The following is an 18,131-nucleotide window of genomic DNA, read 5'->3' on the forward strand; positions in this document are numbered from 1 at the left end:
CACTACTTAAATTTAATGTTCTATCTTTGTGAAGGGGATGTAGCTCAGTGGTAGAGCGTTCGCTTTGCATGTGAAAGGCCCCGGGTTCGATCCCCGGCATCTCCACTCCTAATTTTTTGTCAATGTAATTGAGTCCAATTAAACTATGTCTTTCGTGCACGGTCAAGTGAAAATGCACAGTAAAACATAAGAGAGCATCTCCGACCTCTCTTAGGACACCTACATGAACACTTGTCCTGCGGTAAAAGGCGGAATTGAAAAAGGAAATATTGATGAAAATCCAGGGACGGGGATGTAGCTCAGTGGTAGAGCGTTCGCTTCGCATGTGAAAGGCCCCGGGTTCGATCCCCGGCATCTCCATATTTTTTGGCCGCAGACAAAAGCGGCATCGAGAAATCAAAGTAATCTCGCCTACACAATGCTGCTTTGCCCTGAAAATCATAAAAGCGCAACGAAATATAAGTGCTGTTTGGACAGCGCACTCGGCACAGATGACTTAAAACTTCAAAATCACTCTTCTTAAAAGGCATGTCTCAAATGCACGCTCAAACATTTCAGGCAAAGCCGAATTAATACCACACTCCCTTTCCCCGACAGGGTTTACTTGTGTCACAATTTTATGTGGATTATAACTTATCGTGAGTCAGAACAAATCGAATGTTAAAGTAAATGATTCCAGCCTGAAACAATGCGTTTTATAGAGTAGCGTCGACAGTCGCCACTATTCGCGGTGATTTCGCTGCCTTTTGCAGTCTTAAGTTATTGGCATTCTATTGTCTATCTAACGCCAGTCGACATTCCCAGTGACGTTGTAACGTACAAAAAGGCATGATTGCTGTTATTGTTGCTCTTTATATGTGTTAAGTTACCCCACTATGAGTAAGTCCCAGGTAGTCTAGTGGTTAGGATTCCGCGCTCTCACCGCGGCGGCCGGGGTTCGATTCCCCGTCTGGGAAGATATTTTTGCGCCTTTTCTCCGGATCGATATTGATATTAATAACGGTATATGCTTCAAACAACTGTTATGTGTACGTGGTCAATGAAAGAAACGGTATATGTTTGTCCTATCGTGCATATATATACTATATGATTTCCTTTTACAACCGATACTTTATATATGTCTTTCTTCAGCTCAATATATAACGCGGCCGACTGATTGAGGTTCAGTACATGAAAATGAATTACAAATGTACTTGCTCAACAAATTTCAATCCCAATACATCTGTTAGAGACATAAACATGATAAAGATAGCCATTTCGTTTTTGATGCAAGACTATTTTAGTAATCAGAGTGGCATGTATATACATGGTATGAAAATACACTACTTAAATTTAATGTTCTATCTTTGTGAAGGGGATGTAGCTCAGTGGTAGAGCGTTCGCTTTGCATGTGAAAGGCCCCGGGTTCGATCCCCGGCATCTCCACTCCTAATTTTTTGTCAATGTAATTGAGTCCAATTAAACTATGTCTTTCGTGCACGGTCAAGTGAAAATGCACAGTAAAACATAAGAGAGCATCTCCGACCTCTCTTAGGACACCTACATGAACACTTGTCCTGCGGTAAAAGGCGGAATTGAAAAAGGAAATATTGATGAAAATCCAGGGACGGGGATGTAGCTCAGTGGTAGAGCGTTCGCTTCGCATGTGAAAGGCCCCGGGTTCGATCCCCGGCATCTCCATATTTTTTGGCCGCAGACAAAAGCGGCATCGAGAAATCAAAGTAATCTCGCCTACACAATGCTGCTTTGCCCTGAAAATCATAAAAGCGCAACGAAATATAAGTGCTGTTTGGACAGCGCACTCGGCACAGATGACTTAAAACTTCAAAATCACTCTTCTTAAAAGGCATGTCTCAAATGCACGCTCAAACATTTCAGGCAAAGCCGAATTAATACCACACTCCCTTTCCCCGACAGGGTTTACTTGTGTCACAATTTTATGTGGATTATAACTTATCGTGAGTCAGAACAAATCGAATGTTAAAGTAAATGATTCCAGCCTGAAACAATGCGTTTTATAGAGTAGCGTCGACAGTCGCCACTATTCGCGGTGATTTCGCTGCCTTTTGCAGTCTTAAGTTATTGGCATTCTATTGTCTATCTAACGCCAGTCGACATTCCCAGTGACGTTGTAACGTACAAAAAGGCATGATTGCTGTTATTGTTGCTCTTTATATGTGTTAAGTTACCCCACTATGAGTAAGTCCCAGGTAGTCTAGTGGTTAGGATTCCGCGCTCTCACCGCGGCGGCCGGGGTTCGATTCCCCGTCTGGGAAGATATTTTTGCGCCTTTTCTCCGGATCGATATTGATATTAATAACGGTATATGCTTCAAACAACTGTTATGTGTACGTGGTCAATGAAAGAAACGGTATATGTTTGTCCTATCGTGCATATATATACTATATGATTTCCTTTTACAACCGATACTTTATATATGTCTTTCTTCAGCTCAATATATAACGCGGCCGACTGATTGAGGTTCAGTACATGAAAATGAATTACAAATGTACTTGCTCAACAAATTTCAATCCCAATACATCTGTTAGAGACATAAACATGATAAAGATAGCCATTTCGTTTTTGATGCAAGACTATTTTAGTAATCAGAGTGGCATGTATATACATGGTATGAAAATACACTACTTAAATTTAATGTTCTATCTTTGTGAAGGGGATGTAGCTCAGTGGTAGAGCGTTCGCTTTGCATGTGAAAGGCCCCGGGTTCGATCCCCGGCATCTCCACTCCTAATTTTTTGTCAATGTAATTGAGTCCAATTAAACTATGTCTTTCGTGCACGGTCAAGTGAAAATGCACAGTAAAACATAAGAGAGCATCTCCGACCTCTCTTAGGACACCTACATGAACACTTGTCCTGCGGTAAAAGGCGGAATTGAAAAAGGAAATATTGATGAAAATCCAGGGACGGGGATGTAGCTCAGTGGTAGAGCGTTCGCTTCGCATGTGAAAGGCCCCGGGTTCGATCCCCGGCATCTCCATATTTTTTGGCCGCAGACAAAAGCGGCATCGAGAAATCAAAGTAATCTCGCCTACACAATGCTGCTTTGCCCTGAAAATCATAAAAGCGCAACGAAATATAAGTGCTGTTTGGACAGCGCACTCGGCACAGATGACTTAAAACTTCAAAATCACTCTTCTTAAAAGGCATGTCTCAAATGCACGCTCAAACATTTCAGGCAAAGCCGAATTAATACCACACTCCCTTTCCCCGACAGGGTTTACTTGTGTCACAATTTTATGTGGATTATAACTTATCGTGAGTCAGAACAAATCGAATGTTAAAGTAAATGATTCCAGCCTGAAACAATGCGTTTTATAGAGTAGCGTCGACAGTCGCCACTATTCGCGGTGATTTCGCTGCCTTTTGCAGTCTTAAGTTATTGGCATTCTATTGTCTATCTAACGCCAGTCGACATTCCCAGTGACGTTGTAACGTACAAAAAGGCATGATTGCTGTTATTGTTGCTCTTTATATGTGTTAAGTTACCCCACTATGAGTAAGTCCCAGGTAGTCTAGTGGTTAGGATTCCGCGCTCTCACCGCGGCGGCCGGGGTTCGATTCCCCGTCTGGGAAGATATTTTTGCGCCTTTTCTCCGGATCGATATTGATATTAATAACGGTATATGCTTCAAACAACTGTTATGTGTACGTGGTCAATGAAAGAAACGGTATATGTTTGTCCTATCGTGCATATATATACTATATGATTTCCTTTTACAACCGATACTTTATATATGTCTTTCTTCAGCTCAATATATAACGCGGCCGACTGATTGAGGTTCAGTACATGAAAATGAATTACAAATGTACTTGCTCAACAAATTTCAATCCCAATACATCTGTTAGAGACATAAACATGATAAAGATAGCCATTTCGTTTTTGATGCAAGACTATTTTAGTAATCAGAGTGGCATGTATATACATGGTATGAAAATACACTACTTAAATTTAATGTTCTATCTTTGTGAAGGGGATGTAGCTCAGTGGTAGAGCGTTCGCTTTGCATGTGAAAGGCCCCGGGTTCGATCCCCGGCATCTCCACTCCTAATTTTTTGTCAATGTAATTGAGTCCAATTAAACTATGTCTTTCGTGCACGGTCAAGTGAAAATGCACAGTAAAACATAAGAGAGCATCTCCGACCTCTCTTAGGACACCTACATGAACACTTGTCCTGCGGTAAAAGGCGGAATTGAAAAAGGAAATATTGATGAAAATCCAGGGACGGGGATGTAGCTCAGTGGTAGAGCGTTCGCTTCGCATGTGAAAGGCCCCGGGTTCGATCCCCGGCATCTCCATATTTTTTGGCCGCAGACAAAAGCGGCATCGAGAAATCAAAGTAATCTCGCCTACACAATGCTGCTTTGCCCTGAAAATCATAAAAGCGCAACGAAATATAAGTGCTGTTTGGACAGCGCACTCGGCACAGATGACTTAAAACTTCAAAATCACTCTTCTTAAAAGGCATGTCTCAAATGCACGCTCAAACATTTCAGGCAAAGCCGAATTAATACCACACTCCCTTTCCCCGACAGGGTTTACTTGTGTCACAATTTTATGTGGATTATAACTTATCGTGAGTCAGAACAAATCGAATGTTAAAGTAAATGATTCCAGCCTGAAACAATGCGTTTTATAGAGTAGCGTCGACAGTCGCCACTATTCGCGGTGATTTCGCTGCCTTTTGCAGTCTTAAGTTATTGGCATTCTATTGTCTATCTAACGCCAGTCGACATTCCCAGTGACGTTGTAACGTACAAAAAGGCATGATTGCTGTTATTGTTGCTCTTTATATGTGTTAAGTTACCCCACTATGAGTAAGTCCCAGGTAGTCTAGTGGTTAGGATTCCGCGCTCTCACCGCGGCGGCCGGGGTTCGATTCCCCGTCTGGGAAGATATTTTTGCGCCTTTTCTCCGGATCGATATTGATATTAATAACGGTATATGCTTCAAACAACTGTTATGTGTACGTGGTCAATGAAAGAAACGGTATATGTTTGTCCTATCGTGCATATATATACTATATGATTTCCTTTTACAACCGATACTTTATATATGTCTTTCTTCAGCTCAATATATAACGCGGCCGACTGATTGAGGTTCAGTACATGAAAATGAATTACAAATGTACTTGCTCAACAAATTTCAATCCCAATACATCTGTTAGAGACATAAACATGATAAAGATAGCCATTTCGTTTTTGATGCAAGACTATTTTAGTAATCAGAGTGGCATGTATATACATGGTATGAAAATACACTACTTAAATTTAATGTTCTATCTTTGTGAAGGGGATGTAGCTCAGTGGTAGAGCGTTCGCTTTGCATGTGAAAGGCCCCGGGTTCGATCCCCGGCATCTCCACTCCTAATTTTTTGTCAATGTAATTGAGTCCAATTAAACTATGTCTTTCGTGCACGGTCAAGTGAAAATGCACAGTAAAACATAAGAGAGCATCTCCGACCTCTCTTAGGACACCTACATGAACACTTGTCCTGCGGTAAAAGGCGGAATTGAAAAAGGAAATATTGATGAAAATCCAGGGACGGGGATGTAGCTCAGTGGTAGAGCGTTCGCTTCGCATGTGAAAGGCCCCGGGTTCGATCCCCGGCATCTCCATATTTTTTGGCCGCAGACAAAAGCGGCATCGAGAAATCAAAGTAATCTCGCCTACACAATGCTGCTTTGCCCTGAAAATCATAAAAGCGCAACGAAATATAAGTGCTGTTTGGACAGCGCACTCGGCACAGATGACTTAAAACTTCAAAATCACTCTTCTTAAAAGGCATGTCTCAAATGCACGCTCAAACATTTCAGGCAAAGCCGAATTAATACCACACTCCCTTTCCCCGACAGGGTTTACTTGTGTCACAATTTTATGTGGATTATAACTTATCGTGAGTCAGAACAAATCGAATGTTAAAGTAAATGATTCCAGCCTGAAACAATGCGTTTTATAGAGTAGCGTCGACAGTCGCCACTATTCGCGGTGATTTCGCTGCCTTTTGCAGTCTTAAGTTATTGGCATTCTATTGTCTATCTAACGCCAGTCGACATTCCCAGTGACGTTGTAACGTACAAAAAGGCATGATTGCTGTTATTGTTGCTCTTTATATGTGTTAAGTTACCCCACTATGAGTAAGTCCCAGGTAGTCTAGTGGTTAGGATTCCGCGCTCTCACCGCGGCGGCCGGGGTTCGATTCCCCGTCTGGGAAGATATTTTTGCGCCTTTTCTCCGGATCGATATTGATATTAATAACGGTATATGCTTCAAACAACTGTTATGTGTACGTGGTCAATGAAAGAAACGGTATATGTTTGTCCTATCGTGCATATATATACTATATGATTTCCTTTTACAACCGATACTTTATATATGTCTTTCTTCAGCTCAATATATAACGCGGCCGACTGATTGAGGTTCAGTACATGAAAATGAATTACAAATGTACTTGCTCAACAAATTTCAATCCCAATACATCTGTTAGAGACATAAACATGATAAAGATAGCCATTTCGTTTTTGATGCAAGACTATTTTAGTAATCAGAGTGGCATGTATATACATGGTATGAAAATACACTACTTAAATTTAATGTTCTATCTTTGTGAAGGGGATGTAGCTCAGTGGTAGAGCGTTCGCTTTGCATGTGAAAGGCCCCGGGTTCGATCCCCGGCATCTCCACTCCTAATTTTTTGTCAATGTAATTGAGTCCAATTAAACTATGTCTTTCGTGCACGGTCAAGTGAAAATGCACAGTAAAACATAAGAGAGCATCTCCGACCTCTCTTAGGACACCTACATGAACACTTGTCCTGCGGTAAAAGGCGGAATTGAAAAAGGAAATATTGATGAAAATCCAGGGACGGGGATGTAGCTCAGTGGTAGAGCGTTCGCTTCGCATGTGAAAGGCCCCGGGTTCGATCCCCGGCATCTCCATATTTTTTGGCCGCAGACAAAAGCGGCATCGAGAAATCAAAGTAATCTCGCCTACACAATGCTGCTTTGCCCTGAAAATCATAAAAGCGCAACGAAATATAAGTGCTGTTTGGACAGCGCACTCGGCACAGATGACTTAAAACTTCAAAATCACTCTTCTTAAAAGGCATGTCTCAAATGCACGCTCAAACATTTCAGGCAAAGCCGAATTAATACCACACTCCCTTTCCCCGACAGGGTTTACTTGTGTCACAATTTTATGTGGATTATAACTTATCGTGAGTCAGAACAAATCGAATGTTAAAGTAAATGATTCCAGCCTGAAACAATGCGTTTTATAGAGTAGCGTCGACAGTCGCCACTATTCGCGGTGATTTCGCTGCCTTTTGCAGTCTTAAGTTATTGGCATTCTATTGTCTATCTAACGCCAGTCGACATTCCCAGTGACGTTGTAACGTACAAAAAGGCATGATTGCTGTTATTGTTGCTCTTTATATGTGTTAAGTTACCCCACTATGAGTAAGTCCCAGGTAGTCTAGTGGTTAGGATTCCGCGCTCTCACCGCGGCGGCCGGGGTTCGATTCCCCGTCTGGGAAGATATTTTTGCGCCTTTTCTCCGGATCGATATTGATATTAATAACGGTATATGCTTCAAACAACTGTTATGTGTACGTGGTCAATGAAAGAAACGGTATATGTTTGTCCTATCGTGCATATATATACTATATGATTTCCTTTTACAACCGATACTTTATATATGTCTTTCTTCAGCTCAATATATAACGCGGCCGACTGATTGAGGTTCAGTACATGAAAATGAATTACAAATGTACTTGCTCAACAAATTTCAATCCCAATACATCTGTTAGAGACATAAACATGATAAAGATAGCCATTTCGTTTTTGATGCAAGACTATTTTAGTAATCAGAGTGGCATGTATATACATGGTATGAAAATACACTACTTAAATTTAATGTTCTATCTTTGTGAAGGGGATGTAGCTCAGTGGTAGAGCGTTCGCTTTGCATGTGAAAGGCCCCGGGTTCGATCCCCGGCATCTCCACTCCTAATTTTTTGTCAATGTAATTGAGTCCAATTAAACTATGTCTTTCGTGCACGGTCAAGTGAAAATGCACAGTAAAACATAAGAGAGCATCTCCGACCTCTCTTAGGACACCTACATGAACACTTGTCCTGCGGTAAAAGGCGGAATTGAAAAAGGAAATATTGATGAAAATCCAGGGACGGGGATGTAGCTCAGTGGTAGAGCGTTCGCTTCGCATGTGAAAGGCCCCGGGTTCGATCCCCGGCATCTCCATATTTTTTGGCCGCAGACAAAAGCGGCATCGAGAAATCAAAGTAATCTCGCCTACACAATGCTGCTTTGCCCTGAAAATCATAAAAGCGCAACGAAATATAAGTGCTGTTTGGACAGCGCACTCGGCACAGATGACTTAAAACTTCAAAATCACTCTTCTTAAAAGGCATGTCTCAAATGCACGCTCAAACATTTCAGGCAAAGCCGAATTAATACCACACTCCCTTTCCCCGACAGGGTTTACTTGTGTCACAATTTTATGTGGATTATAACTTATCGTGAGTCAGAACAAATCGAATGTTAAAGTAAATGATTCCAGCCTGAAACAATGCGTTTTATAGAGTAGCGTCGACAGTCGCCACTATTCGCGGTGATTTCGCTGCCTTTTGCAGTCTTAAGTTATTGGCATTCTATTGTCTATCTAACGCCAGTCGACATTCCCAGTGACGTTGTAACGTACAAAAAGGCATGATTGCTGTTATTGTTGCTCTTTATATGTGTTAAGTTACCCCACTATGAGTAAGTCCCAGGTAGTCTAGTGGTTAGGATTCCGCGCTCTCACCGCGGCGGCCGGGGTTCGATTCCCCGTCTGGGAAGATATTTTTGCGCCTTTTCTCCGGATCGATATTGATATTAATAACGGTATATGCTTCAAACAACTGTTATGTGTACGTGGTCAATGAAAGAAACGGTATATGTTTGTCCTATCGTGCATATATATACTATATGATTTCCTTTTACAACCGATACTTTATATATGTCTTTCTTCAGCTCAATATATAACGCGGCCGACTGATTGAGGTTCAGTACATGAAAATGAATTACAAATGTACTTGCTCAACAAATTTCAATCCCAATACATCTGTTAGAGACATAAACATGATAAAGATAGCCATTTCGTTTTTGATGCAAGACTATTTTAGTAATCAGAGTGGCATGTATATACATGGTATGAAAATACACTACTTAAATTTAATGTTCTATCTTTGTGAAGGGGATGTAGCTCAGTGGTAGAGCGTTCGCTTTGCATGTGAAAGGCCCCGGGTTCGATCCCCGGCATCTCCACTCCTAATTTTTTGTCAATGTAATTGAGTCCAATTAAACTATGTCTTTCGTGCACGGTCAAGTGAAAATGCACAGTAAAACATAAGAGAGCATCTCCGACCTCTCTTAGGACACCTACATGAACACTTGTCCTGCGGTAAAAGGCGGAATTGAAAAAGGAAATATTGATGAAAATCCAGGGACGGGGATGTAGCTCAGTGGTAGAGCGTTCGCTTCGCATGTGAAAGGCCCCGGGTTCGATCCCCGGCATCTCCATATTTTTTGGCCGCAGACAAAAGCGGCATCGAGAAATCAAAGTAATCTCGCCTACACAATGCTGCTTTGCCCTGAAAATCATAAAAGCGCAACGAAATATAAGTGCTGTTTGGACAGCGCACTCGGCACAGATGACTTAAAACTTCAAAATCACTCTTCTTAAAAGGCATGTCTCAAATGCACGCTCAAACATTTCAGGCAAAGCCGAATTAATACCACACTCCCTTTCCCCGACAGGGTTTACTTGTGTCACAATTTTATGTGGATTATAACTTATCGTGAGTCAGAACAAATCGAATGTTAAAGTAAATGATTCCAGCCTGAAACAATGCGTTTTATAGAGTAGCGTCGACAGTCGCCACTATTCGCGGTGATTTCGCTGCCTTTTGCAGTCTTAAGTTATTGGCATTCTATTGTCTATCTAACGCCAGTCGACATTCCCAGTGACGTTGTAACGTACAAAAAGGCATGATTGCTGTTATTGTTGCTCTTTATATGTGTTAAGTTACCCCACTATGAGTAAGTCCCAGGTAGTCTAGTGGTTAGGATTCCGCGCTCTCACCGCGGCGGCCGGGGTTCGATTCCCCGTCTGGGAAGATATTTTTGCGCCTTTTCTCCGGATCGATATTGATATTAATAACGGTATATGCTTCAAACAACTGTTATGTGTACGTGGTCAATGAAAGAAACGGTATATGTTTGTCCTATCGTGCATATATATACTATATGATTTCCTTTTACAACCGATACTTTATATATGTCTTTCTTCAGCTCAATATATAACGCGGCCGACTGATTGAGGTTCAGTACATGAAAATGAATTACAAATGTACTTGCTCAACAAATTTCAATCCCAATACATCTGTTAGAGACATAAACATGATAAAGATAGCCATTTCGTTTTTGATGCAAGACTATTTTAGTAATCAGAGTGGCATGTATATACATGGTATGAAAATACACTACTTAAATTTAATGTTCTATCTTTGTGAAGGGGATGTAGCTCAGTGGTAGAGCATTCGCTTTGCATGTGAAAGGCCCCGGGTTCGATCCCCGGCATCTCCACTCCTAATTTTTTGTCAATGTAATTGAGTCCAATTAAACTATGTCTTTCGTGCACGGTCAAGTGAAAATGCACAGTAAAACATAAGAGAGCATCTCCGACCTCTCTTAGGACACCTACATGAACACTTGTCCTGCGGTAAAAGGCGGAATTGAAAAAGGAAATATTGATGAAAATCCAGGGACGGGGATGTAGCTCAGTGGTAGAGCGTTCGCTTCGCATGTGAAAGGCCCCGGGTTCGATCCCCGGCATCTCCATATTTTTTGGCCGCAGACAAAAGCGGCATCGAGAAATCAAAGTAATCTCGCCTACACAATGCTGCTTTGCCCTGAAAATCATAAAAGCGCAACGAAATATAAGTGCTGTTTGGACAGCGCACTCGGCACAGATGACTTAAAACTTCAAAATCACTCTTCTTAAAAGGCATGTCTCAAATGCACGCTCAAACATTTCAGGCAAAGCCGAATTAATACCACACTCCCTTTCCCCGACAGGGTTTACTTGTGTCACAATTTTATGTGGATTATAACTTATCGTGAGTCAGAACAAATCGAATGTTAAAGTAAATGATTCCAGCCTGAAACAATGCGTTTTATAGAGTAGCGTCGACAGTCGCCACTATTCGCGGTGATTTCGCTGCCTTTTGCAGTCTTAAGTTATTGGCATTCTATTGTCTATCTAACGCCAGTCGACATTCCCAGTGACGTTGTAACGTACAAAAAGGCATGATTGCTGTTATTGTTGCTCTTTATATGTGTTAAGTTACCCCACTATGAGTAAGTCCCAGGTAGTCTAGTGGTTAGGATTCCGCGCTCTCACCGCGGCGGCCGGGGTTCGATTCCCCGTCTGGGAAGATATTTTTGCGCCTTTTCTCCGGATCGATATTGATATTAATAACGGTATATGCTTCAAACAACTGTTATGTGTACGTGGTCAATGAAAGAAACGGTATATGTTTGTCCTATCGTGCATATATATACTATATGATTTCCTTTTACAACCGATACTTTATATATGTCTTTCTTCAGCTCAATATATAACGCGGCCGACTGATTGAGGTTCAGTACATGAAAATGAATTACAAATGTACTTGCTCAACAAATTTCAATCCCAATACATCTGTTAGAGACATAAACATGATAAAGATAGCCATTTCGTTTTTGATGCAAGACTATTTTAGTAATCAGAGTGGCATGTATATACATGGTATGAAAATACACTACTTAAATTTAATGTTCTATCTTTGTGAAGGGGATGTAGCTCAGTGGTAGAGCGTTCGCTTTGCATGTGAAAGGCCCCGGGTTCGATCCCCGGCATCTCCACTCCTAATTTTTTGTCAATGTAATTGAGTCCAATTAAACTATGTCTTTCGTGCACGGTCAAGTGAAAATGCACAGTAAAACATAAGAGAGCATCTCCGACCTCTCTTAGGACACCTACATGAACACTTGTCCTGCGGTAAAAGGCGGAATTGAAAAAGGAAATATTGATGAAAATCCAGGGACGGGGATGTAGCTCAGTGGTAGAGCGTTCGCTTCGCATGTGAAAGGCCCCGGGTTCGATCCCCGGCATCTCCATATTTTTTGGCCGCAGACAAAAGCGGCATCGAGAAATCAAAGTAATCTCGCCTACACAATGCTGCTTTGCCCTGAAAATCATAAAAGCGCAACGAAATATAAGTGCTGTTTGGACAGCGCACTCGGCACAGATGACTTAAAACTTCAAAATCACTCTTCTTAAAAGGCATGTCTCAAATGCACGCTCAAACATTTCAGGCAAAGCCGAATTAATACCACACTCCCTTTCCCCGACAGGGTTTACTTGTGTCACAATTTTATGTGGATTATAACTTATCGTGAGTCAGAACAAATCGAATGTTAAAGTAAATGATTCCAGCCTGAAACAATGCGTTTTATAGAGTAGCGTCGACAGTCGCCACTATTCGCGGTGATTTCGCTGCCTTTTGCAGTCTTAAGTTATTGGCATTCTATTGTCTATCTAACGCCAGTCGACATTCCCAGTGACGTTGTAACGTACAAAAAGGCATGATTGCTGTTATTGTTGCTCTTTATATGTGTTAAGTTACCCCACTATGAGTAAGTCCCAGGTAGTCTAGTGGTTAGGATTCCGCGCTCTCACCGCGGCGGCCGGGGTTCGATTCCCCGTCTGGGAAGATATTTTTGCGCCTTTTCTCCGGATCGATATTGATATTAATAACGGTATATGCTTCAAACAACTGTTATGTGTACGTGGTCAATGAAAGAAACGGTATATGTTTGTCCTATCGTGCATATATATACTATATGATTTCCTTTTACAACCGATACTTTATATATGTCTTTCTTCAGCTCAATATATAACGCGGCCGACTGATTGAGGTTCAGTACATGAAAATGAATTACAAATGTACTTGCTCAACAAATTTCAATCCCAATACATCTGTTAGAGACATAAACATGATAAAGATAGCCATTTCGTTTTTGATGCAAGACTATTTTAGTAATCAGAGTGGCATGTATATACATGGTATGAAAATACACTACTTAAATTTAATGTTCTATCTTTGTGAAGGGGATGTAGCTCAGTGGTAGAGCGTTCGCTTTGCATGTGAAAGGCCCCGGGTTCGATCCCCGGCATCTCCACTCCTAATTTTTTGTCAATGTAATTGAGTCCAATTAAACTATGTCTTTCGTGCACGGTCAAGTGAAAATGCACAGTAAAACATAAGAGAGCATCTCCGACCTCTCTTAGGACACCTACATGAACACTTGTCCTGCGGTAAAAGGCGGAATTGAAAAAGGAAATATTGATGAAAATCCAGGGACGGGGATGTAGCTCAGTGGTAGAGCGTTCGCTTCGCATGTGAAAGGCCCCGGGTTCGATCCCCGGCATCTCCATATTTTTTGGCCGCAGACAAAAGCGGCATCGAGAAATCAAAGTAATCTCGCCTACACAATGCTGCTTTGCCCTGAAAATCATAAAAGCGCAACGAAATATAAGTGCTGTTTGGACAGCGCACTCGGCACAGATGACTTAAAACTTCAAAATCACTCTTCTTAAAAGGCATGTCTCAAATGCACGCTCAAACATTTCAGGCAAAGCCGAATTAATACCACACTCCCTTTCCCCGACAGGGTTTACTTGTGTCACAATTTTATGTGGATTATAACTTATCGTGAGTCAGAACAAATCGAATGTTAAAGTAAATGATTCCAGCCTGAAACAATGCGTTTTATAGAGTAGCGTCGACAGTCGCCACTATTCGCGGTGATTTCGCTGCCTTTTGCAGTCTTAAGTTATTGGCATTCTATTGTCTATCTAACGCCAGTCGACATTCCCAGTGACGTTGTAACGTACAAAAAGGCATGATTGCTGTTATTGTTGCTCTTTATATGTGTTAAGTTACCCCACTATGAGTAAGTCCCAGGTAGTCTAGTGGTTAGGATTCCGCGCTCTCACCGCGGCGGCCGGGGTTCGATTCCCCGTCTGGGAAGATATTTTTGCGCCTTTTCTCCGGATCGATATTGATATTAATAACGGTATATGCTTCAAACAACTGTTATGTGTACGTGGTCAATGAAAGAAACGGTATATGTTTGTCCTATCGTGCATATATATACTATATGATTTCCTTTTACAACCGATACTTTATATATGTCTTTCTTCAGCTCAATATATAACGCGGCCGACTGATTGAGGTTCAGTACATGAAAATGAATTACAAATGTACTTGCTCAACAAATTTCAATCCCAATACATCTGTTAGAGACATAAACATGATAAAGATAGCCATTTCGTTTTTGATGCAAGACTATTTTAGTAATCAGAGTGGCATGTATATACATGGTATGAAAATACACTACTTAAATTTAATGTTCTATCTTTGTGAAGGGGATGTAGCTCAGTGGTAGAGCGTTCGCTTTGCATGTGAAAGGCCCCGGGTTCGATCCCCGGCATCTCCACTCCTAATTTTTTGTCAATGTAATTGAGTCCAATTAAACTATGTCTTTCGTGCACGGTCAAGTGAAAATGCACAGTAAAACATAAGAGAGCATCTCCGACCTCTCTTAGGACACCTACATGAACACTTGTCCTGCGGTAAAAGGCGGAATTGAAAAAGGAAATATTGATGAAAATCCAGGGACGGGGATGTAGCTCAGTGGTAGAGCGTTCGCTTCGCATGTGAAAGGCCCCGGGTTCGATCCCCGGCATCTCCATATTTTTTGGCCGCAGACAAAAGCGGCATCGAGAAATCAAAGTAATCTCGCCTACACAATGCTGCTTTGCCCTGAAAATCATAAAAGCGCAACGAAATATAAGTGCTGTTTGGACAGCGCACTCGGCACAGATGACTTAAAACTTCAAAATCACTCTTCTTAAAAGGCATGTCTCAAATGCACGCTCAAACATTTCAGGCAAAGCCGAATTAATACCACACTCCCTTTCCCCGACAGGGTTTACTTGTGTCACAATTTTATGTGGATTATAACTTATCGTGAGTCAGAACAAATCGAATGTTAAAGTAAATGATTCCAGCCTGAAACAATGCGTTTTATAGAGTAGCGTCGACAGTCGCCACTATTCGCGGTGATTTCGCTGCCTTTTGCAGTCTTAAGTTATTGGCATTCTATTGTCTATCTAACGCCAGTCGACATTCCCAGTGACGTTGTAACGTACAAAAAGGCATGATTGCTGTTATTGTTGCTCTTTATATGTGTTAAGTTACCCCACTATGAGTAAGTCCCAGGTAGTCTAGTGGTTAGGATTCCGCGCTCTCACCGCGGCGGCCGGGGTTCGATTCCCCGTCTGGGAAGATATTTTTGCGCCTTTTCTCCGGATCGATATTGATATTAATAACGGTATATGCTTCAAACAACTGTTATGTGTACGTGGTCAATGAAAGAAACGGTATATGTTTGTCCTATCGTGCATATATATACTATATGATTTCCTTTTACAACCGATACTTTATATATGTCTTTCTTCAGCTCAATATATAACGCGGCCGACTGATTGAGGTTCAGTACATGAAAATGAATTACAAATGTACTTGCTCAACAAATTTCAATCCCAATACATCTGTTAGAGACATAAACATGATAAAGATAGCCATTTCGTTTTTGATGCAAGACTATTTTAGTAATCAGAGTGGCATGTATATACATGGTATGAAAATACACTACTTAAATTTAATGTTCTATCTTTGTGAAGGGGATGTAGCTCAGTGGTAGAGCGTTCGCTTTGCATGTGAAAGGCCCCGGGTTCGATCCCCGGCATCTCCACTCCTAATTTTTTGTCAATGTAATTGAGTCCAATTAAACTATGTCTTTCGTGCACGGTCAAGTGAAAATGCACAGTAAAACATAAGAGAGCATCTCCGACCTCTCTTAGGACACCTACATGAACACTTGTCCTGCGGTAAAAGGCGGAATTGAAAAAGGAAATATTGATGAAAATCCAGGGACGGGGATGTAGCTCAGTGGTAGAGCGTTCGCTTCGCATGTGAAAGGCCCCGGGTTCGATCCCCGGCATCTCCATATTTTTTGGCCGCAGACAAAAGCGGCATCGAGAAATCAAAGTAATCTCGCCTACACAATGCTGCTTTGCCCTGAAAATCATAAAAGCGCAACGAAATATAAGTGCTGTTTGGACAGCGCACTCGGCACAGATGACTTAAAACTTCAAAATCACTCTTCTTAAAAGGCATGTCTCAAATGCACGCTCAAACATTTCAGGCAAAGCCGAATTAATACCACACTCCCTTTCCCCGACAGGGTTTACTTGTGTCACAATTTTATGTGGATTATAACTTATCGTGAGTCAGAACAAATCGAATGTTAAAGTAAATGATTCCAGCCTGAAACAATGCGTTTTATAGAGTAGCGTCGACAGTCGCCACTATTCGCGGTGATTTCGCTGCCTTTTGCAGTCTTAAGTTATTGGCATTCTATTGTCTATCTAACGCCAGTCGACATTCCCAGTGACGTTGTAACGTACAAAAAGGCATGATTGCTGTTATTGTTGCTCTTTATATGTGTTAAGTTACCCCACTATGAGTAAGTCCCAGGTAGTCTAGTGGTTAGGATTCCGCGCTCTCACCGCGGCGGCCGGGGTTCGATTCCCCGTCTGGGAAGATATTTTTGCGCCTTTTCTCCGGATCGATATTGATATTAATAACGGTATATGCTTCAAACAACTGTTATGTGTACGTGGTCAATGAAAGAAACGGTATATGTTTGTCCTATCGTGCATATATATACTATATGATTTCCTTTTACAACCGATACTTTATATATGTCTTTCTTCAGCTCAATATATAACGCGGCCGACTGATTGAGGTTCAGTACATGAAAATGAATTACAAATGTACTTGCTCAACAAATTTCAATCCCAATACATCTGTTAGAGACATAAACATGATAAAGATAGCCATTTCGTTTTTGATGCAAGACTATTTTAGTAATCAGAGTGGCATGTATATACATGGTATGAAAATACACTACTTAAATTTAATGTTCTATCTTTGTGAAGGGGATGTAGCTCAGTGGTAGAGCGTTCGCTTTGCATGTGAAAGGCCCCGGGTTCGATCCCCGGCATCTCCACTCCTAATTTTTTGTCAATGTAATTGAGTCCAATTAAACTATGTCTTTCGTGCACGGTCAAGTGAAAATGCACAGTAAAACATAAGAGAGCATCTCCGACCTCTCTTAGGACACCTACATGAACACTTGTCCTGCGGTAAAAGGCGGAATTGAAAAAGGAAATATTGATGAAAATCCAGGGACGGGGATGTAGCTCAGTGGTAGAGCGTTCGCTTCGCATGTGAAAGGCCCCGGGTTCGATCCCCGGCATCTCCATATTTTTTGGCCGCAGACAAAAGCGGCATCGAGAAATCAAAGTAATCTCGCCTACACAATGCTGCTTTGCCCTGAAAATCATAAAAGCGCAACGAAATATAAGTGCTGTTTGGACAGCGCACTCGGCACAGATGACTTAAAACTTCAAAATCACTCTTCTTAAAAGGCATGTCTCAAATGCACGCTCAAACATTTCAGGCAAAGCCGAATTAATACCACACTCCCTTTCCCCGACAGGGTTTACTTGTGTCACAATTTTATGTGGATTATAACTTATCGTGAGTCAGAACAAATCGAATGTTAAAGTAAATGATTCCAGCCTGAAACAATGCGTTTTATAGAGTAGCGTCGACAGTCGCCACTATTCGCGGTGATTTCGCTGCCTTTTGCAGTCTTAAGTTATTGGCATTCTATTGTCTATCTAACGCCAGTCGACATTCCCAGTGACGTTGTAACGTACAAAAAGGCATGATTGCTGTTATTGTTGCTCTTTATATGTGTTAAGTTACCCCACTATGAGTAAGTCCCAGGTAGTCTAGTGGTTAGGATTCCGCGCTCTCACCGCGGCGGCCGGGGTTCGATTCCCCGTCTGGGAAGATATTTTTGCGCCT

The 18,131-nt window shown here is 41.5% G+C and overlaps 42 non-coding genes across 42 annotated transcripts; all 42 read left to right on the plus strand.

Annotated features, from left to right (window-relative positions):
- Positions 1-33: 33 nt before the first annotated feature.
- Trnaa-ugc (transfer RNA alanine (anticodon UGC)) lies at positions 34-105 on the plus strand. Its single transcript has one exon. It is a non-coding gene; the product is annotated as a tRNA-Ala (tRNA).
- A 183-nt stretch (positions 106-288) lies between these two features.
- Positions 289-360, plus strand: Trnaa-cgc (transfer RNA alanine (anticodon CGC)). The gene has a single exon. It is a non-coding gene; the product is annotated as a tRNA-Ala (tRNA).
- A 524-nt stretch (positions 361-884) lies between these two features.
- On the plus strand, positions 885-956 carry Trnae-cuc (transfer RNA glutamic acid (anticodon CUC)). Its single transcript has one exon. It is a non-coding gene; the product is annotated as a tRNA-Glu (tRNA).
- A 397-nt stretch (positions 957-1,353) lies between these two features.
- Positions 1,354-1,425, plus strand: Trnaa-ugc (transfer RNA alanine (anticodon UGC)). Its single transcript has one exon. It is a non-coding gene; the product is annotated as a tRNA-Ala (tRNA).
- A 183-nt stretch (positions 1,426-1,608) lies between these two features.
- Positions 1,609-1,680, plus strand: Trnaa-cgc (transfer RNA alanine (anticodon CGC)). Its single transcript has one exon. It is a non-coding gene; the product is annotated as a tRNA-Ala (tRNA).
- A 524-nt stretch (positions 1,681-2,204) lies between these two features.
- Trnae-cuc (transfer RNA glutamic acid (anticodon CUC)) lies at positions 2,205-2,276 on the plus strand. Its single transcript has one exon. It is a non-coding gene; the product is annotated as a tRNA-Glu (tRNA).
- Positions 2,277-2,673: 397 nt separating this feature from the next.
- Positions 2,674-2,745, plus strand: Trnaa-ugc (transfer RNA alanine (anticodon UGC)). The gene has a single exon. It is a non-coding gene; the product is annotated as a tRNA-Ala (tRNA).
- A 183-nt stretch (positions 2,746-2,928) lies between these two features.
- Positions 2,929-3,000, plus strand: Trnaa-cgc (transfer RNA alanine (anticodon CGC)). Its single transcript has one exon. It is a non-coding gene; the product is annotated as a tRNA-Ala (tRNA).
- A 524-nt stretch (positions 3,001-3,524) lies between these two features.
- Positions 3,525-3,596, plus strand: Trnae-cuc (transfer RNA glutamic acid (anticodon CUC)). Its single transcript has one exon. It is a non-coding gene; the product is annotated as a tRNA-Glu (tRNA).
- A 397-nt stretch (positions 3,597-3,993) lies between these two features.
- On the plus strand, positions 3,994-4,065 carry Trnaa-ugc (transfer RNA alanine (anticodon UGC)). Its single transcript has one exon. It is a non-coding gene; the product is annotated as a tRNA-Ala (tRNA).
- A 183-nt stretch (positions 4,066-4,248) lies between these two features.
- Trnaa-cgc (transfer RNA alanine (anticodon CGC)) lies at positions 4,249-4,320 on the plus strand. Its single transcript has one exon. It is a non-coding gene; the product is annotated as a tRNA-Ala (tRNA).
- A 524-nt stretch (positions 4,321-4,844) lies between these two features.
- Positions 4,845-4,916, plus strand: Trnae-cuc (transfer RNA glutamic acid (anticodon CUC)). Its single transcript has one exon. It is a non-coding gene; the product is annotated as a tRNA-Glu (tRNA).
- A 397-nt stretch (positions 4,917-5,313) lies between these two features.
- Trnaa-ugc (transfer RNA alanine (anticodon UGC)) lies at positions 5,314-5,385 on the plus strand. Its single transcript has one exon. It is a non-coding gene; the product is annotated as a tRNA-Ala (tRNA).
- A 183-nt stretch (positions 5,386-5,568) lies between these two features.
- Trnaa-cgc (transfer RNA alanine (anticodon CGC)) lies at positions 5,569-5,640 on the plus strand. The gene has a single exon. It is a non-coding gene; the product is annotated as a tRNA-Ala (tRNA).
- A 524-nt stretch (positions 5,641-6,164) lies between these two features.
- Positions 6,165-6,236, plus strand: Trnae-cuc (transfer RNA glutamic acid (anticodon CUC)). The gene has a single exon. It is a non-coding gene; the product is annotated as a tRNA-Glu (tRNA).
- Positions 6,237-6,633: 397 nt separating this feature from the next.
- On the plus strand, positions 6,634-6,705 carry Trnaa-ugc (transfer RNA alanine (anticodon UGC)). Its single transcript has one exon. It is a non-coding gene; the product is annotated as a tRNA-Ala (tRNA).
- A 183-nt stretch (positions 6,706-6,888) lies between these two features.
- On the plus strand, positions 6,889-6,960 carry Trnaa-cgc (transfer RNA alanine (anticodon CGC)). The gene has a single exon. It is a non-coding gene; the product is annotated as a tRNA-Ala (tRNA).
- A 524-nt stretch (positions 6,961-7,484) lies between these two features.
- Positions 7,485-7,556, plus strand: Trnae-cuc (transfer RNA glutamic acid (anticodon CUC)). The gene has a single exon. It is a non-coding gene; the product is annotated as a tRNA-Glu (tRNA).
- A 397-nt stretch (positions 7,557-7,953) lies between these two features.
- Trnaa-ugc (transfer RNA alanine (anticodon UGC)) lies at positions 7,954-8,025 on the plus strand. Its single transcript has one exon. It is a non-coding gene; the product is annotated as a tRNA-Ala (tRNA).
- Positions 8,026-8,208: 183 nt separating this feature from the next.
- Positions 8,209-8,280, plus strand: Trnaa-cgc (transfer RNA alanine (anticodon CGC)). The gene has a single exon. It is a non-coding gene; the product is annotated as a tRNA-Ala (tRNA).
- A 524-nt stretch (positions 8,281-8,804) lies between these two features.
- On the plus strand, positions 8,805-8,876 carry Trnae-cuc (transfer RNA glutamic acid (anticodon CUC)). The gene has a single exon. It is a non-coding gene; the product is annotated as a tRNA-Glu (tRNA).
- A 397-nt stretch (positions 8,877-9,273) lies between these two features.
- Positions 9,274-9,345, plus strand: Trnaa-ugc (transfer RNA alanine (anticodon UGC)). Its single transcript has one exon. It is a non-coding gene; the product is annotated as a tRNA-Ala (tRNA).
- A 183-nt stretch (positions 9,346-9,528) lies between these two features.
- On the plus strand, positions 9,529-9,600 carry Trnaa-cgc (transfer RNA alanine (anticodon CGC)). Its single transcript has one exon. It is a non-coding gene; the product is annotated as a tRNA-Ala (tRNA).
- Positions 9,601-10,124: 524 nt separating this feature from the next.
- Trnae-cuc (transfer RNA glutamic acid (anticodon CUC)) lies at positions 10,125-10,196 on the plus strand. The gene has a single exon. It is a non-coding gene; the product is annotated as a tRNA-Glu (tRNA).
- A 397-nt stretch (positions 10,197-10,593) lies between these two features.
- Positions 10,594-10,665, plus strand: Trnaa-ugc (transfer RNA alanine (anticodon UGC)). The gene has a single exon. It is a non-coding gene; the product is annotated as a tRNA-Ala (tRNA).
- Positions 10,666-10,848: 183 nt separating this feature from the next.
- Trnaa-cgc (transfer RNA alanine (anticodon CGC)) lies at positions 10,849-10,920 on the plus strand. The gene has a single exon. It is a non-coding gene; the product is annotated as a tRNA-Ala (tRNA).
- A 524-nt stretch (positions 10,921-11,444) lies between these two features.
- Positions 11,445-11,516, plus strand: Trnae-cuc (transfer RNA glutamic acid (anticodon CUC)). Its single transcript has one exon. It is a non-coding gene; the product is annotated as a tRNA-Glu (tRNA).
- A 397-nt stretch (positions 11,517-11,913) lies between these two features.
- Positions 11,914-11,985, plus strand: Trnaa-ugc (transfer RNA alanine (anticodon UGC)). The gene has a single exon. It is a non-coding gene; the product is annotated as a tRNA-Ala (tRNA).
- A 183-nt stretch (positions 11,986-12,168) lies between these two features.
- Positions 12,169-12,240, plus strand: Trnaa-cgc (transfer RNA alanine (anticodon CGC)). Its single transcript has one exon. It is a non-coding gene; the product is annotated as a tRNA-Ala (tRNA).
- Positions 12,241-12,764: 524 nt separating this feature from the next.
- Trnae-cuc (transfer RNA glutamic acid (anticodon CUC)) lies at positions 12,765-12,836 on the plus strand. The gene has a single exon. It is a non-coding gene; the product is annotated as a tRNA-Glu (tRNA).
- Positions 12,837-13,233: 397 nt separating this feature from the next.
- Trnaa-ugc (transfer RNA alanine (anticodon UGC)) lies at positions 13,234-13,305 on the plus strand. The gene has a single exon. It is a non-coding gene; the product is annotated as a tRNA-Ala (tRNA).
- A 183-nt stretch (positions 13,306-13,488) lies between these two features.
- On the plus strand, positions 13,489-13,560 carry Trnaa-cgc (transfer RNA alanine (anticodon CGC)). Its single transcript has one exon. It is a non-coding gene; the product is annotated as a tRNA-Ala (tRNA).
- Positions 13,561-14,084: 524 nt separating this feature from the next.
- Trnae-cuc (transfer RNA glutamic acid (anticodon CUC)) lies at positions 14,085-14,156 on the plus strand. Its single transcript has one exon. It is a non-coding gene; the product is annotated as a tRNA-Glu (tRNA).
- A 397-nt stretch (positions 14,157-14,553) lies between these two features.
- Positions 14,554-14,625, plus strand: Trnaa-ugc (transfer RNA alanine (anticodon UGC)). Its single transcript has one exon. It is a non-coding gene; the product is annotated as a tRNA-Ala (tRNA).
- Positions 14,626-14,808: 183 nt separating this feature from the next.
- On the plus strand, positions 14,809-14,880 carry Trnaa-cgc (transfer RNA alanine (anticodon CGC)). Its single transcript has one exon. It is a non-coding gene; the product is annotated as a tRNA-Ala (tRNA).
- Positions 14,881-15,404: 524 nt separating this feature from the next.
- Positions 15,405-15,476, plus strand: Trnae-cuc (transfer RNA glutamic acid (anticodon CUC)). Its single transcript has one exon. It is a non-coding gene; the product is annotated as a tRNA-Glu (tRNA).
- Positions 15,477-15,873: 397 nt separating this feature from the next.
- Positions 15,874-15,945, plus strand: Trnaa-ugc (transfer RNA alanine (anticodon UGC)). Its single transcript has one exon. It is a non-coding gene; the product is annotated as a tRNA-Ala (tRNA).
- A 183-nt stretch (positions 15,946-16,128) lies between these two features.
- Positions 16,129-16,200, plus strand: Trnaa-cgc (transfer RNA alanine (anticodon CGC)). Its single transcript has one exon. It is a non-coding gene; the product is annotated as a tRNA-Ala (tRNA).
- Positions 16,201-16,724: 524 nt separating this feature from the next.
- On the plus strand, positions 16,725-16,796 carry Trnae-cuc (transfer RNA glutamic acid (anticodon CUC)). Its single transcript has one exon. It is a non-coding gene; the product is annotated as a tRNA-Glu (tRNA).
- Positions 16,797-17,193: 397 nt separating this feature from the next.
- Positions 17,194-17,265, plus strand: Trnaa-ugc (transfer RNA alanine (anticodon UGC)). Its single transcript has one exon. It is a non-coding gene; the product is annotated as a tRNA-Ala (tRNA).
- A 183-nt stretch (positions 17,266-17,448) lies between these two features.
- On the plus strand, positions 17,449-17,520 carry Trnaa-cgc (transfer RNA alanine (anticodon CGC)). Its single transcript has one exon. It is a non-coding gene; the product is annotated as a tRNA-Ala (tRNA).
- A 524-nt stretch (positions 17,521-18,044) lies between these two features.
- Positions 18,045-18,116, plus strand: Trnae-cuc (transfer RNA glutamic acid (anticodon CUC)). The gene has a single exon. It is a non-coding gene; the product is annotated as a tRNA-Glu (tRNA).
- The last annotated feature ends 15 nt before the right edge of the window (positions 18,117-18,131 follow it).

This window comes from Mytilus trossulus, unplaced genomic scaffold, assembly GCF_036588685.1.
Source record: "Mytilus trossulus isolate FHL-02 unplaced genomic scaffold, PNRI_Mtr1.1.1.hap1 h1tg000428l__unscaffolded, whole genome shotgun sequence".
Classification (NCBI taxonomy): Eukaryota; Metazoa; Mollusca; class Bivalvia; order Mytilida; family Mytilidae; genus Mytilus; species Mytilus trossulus.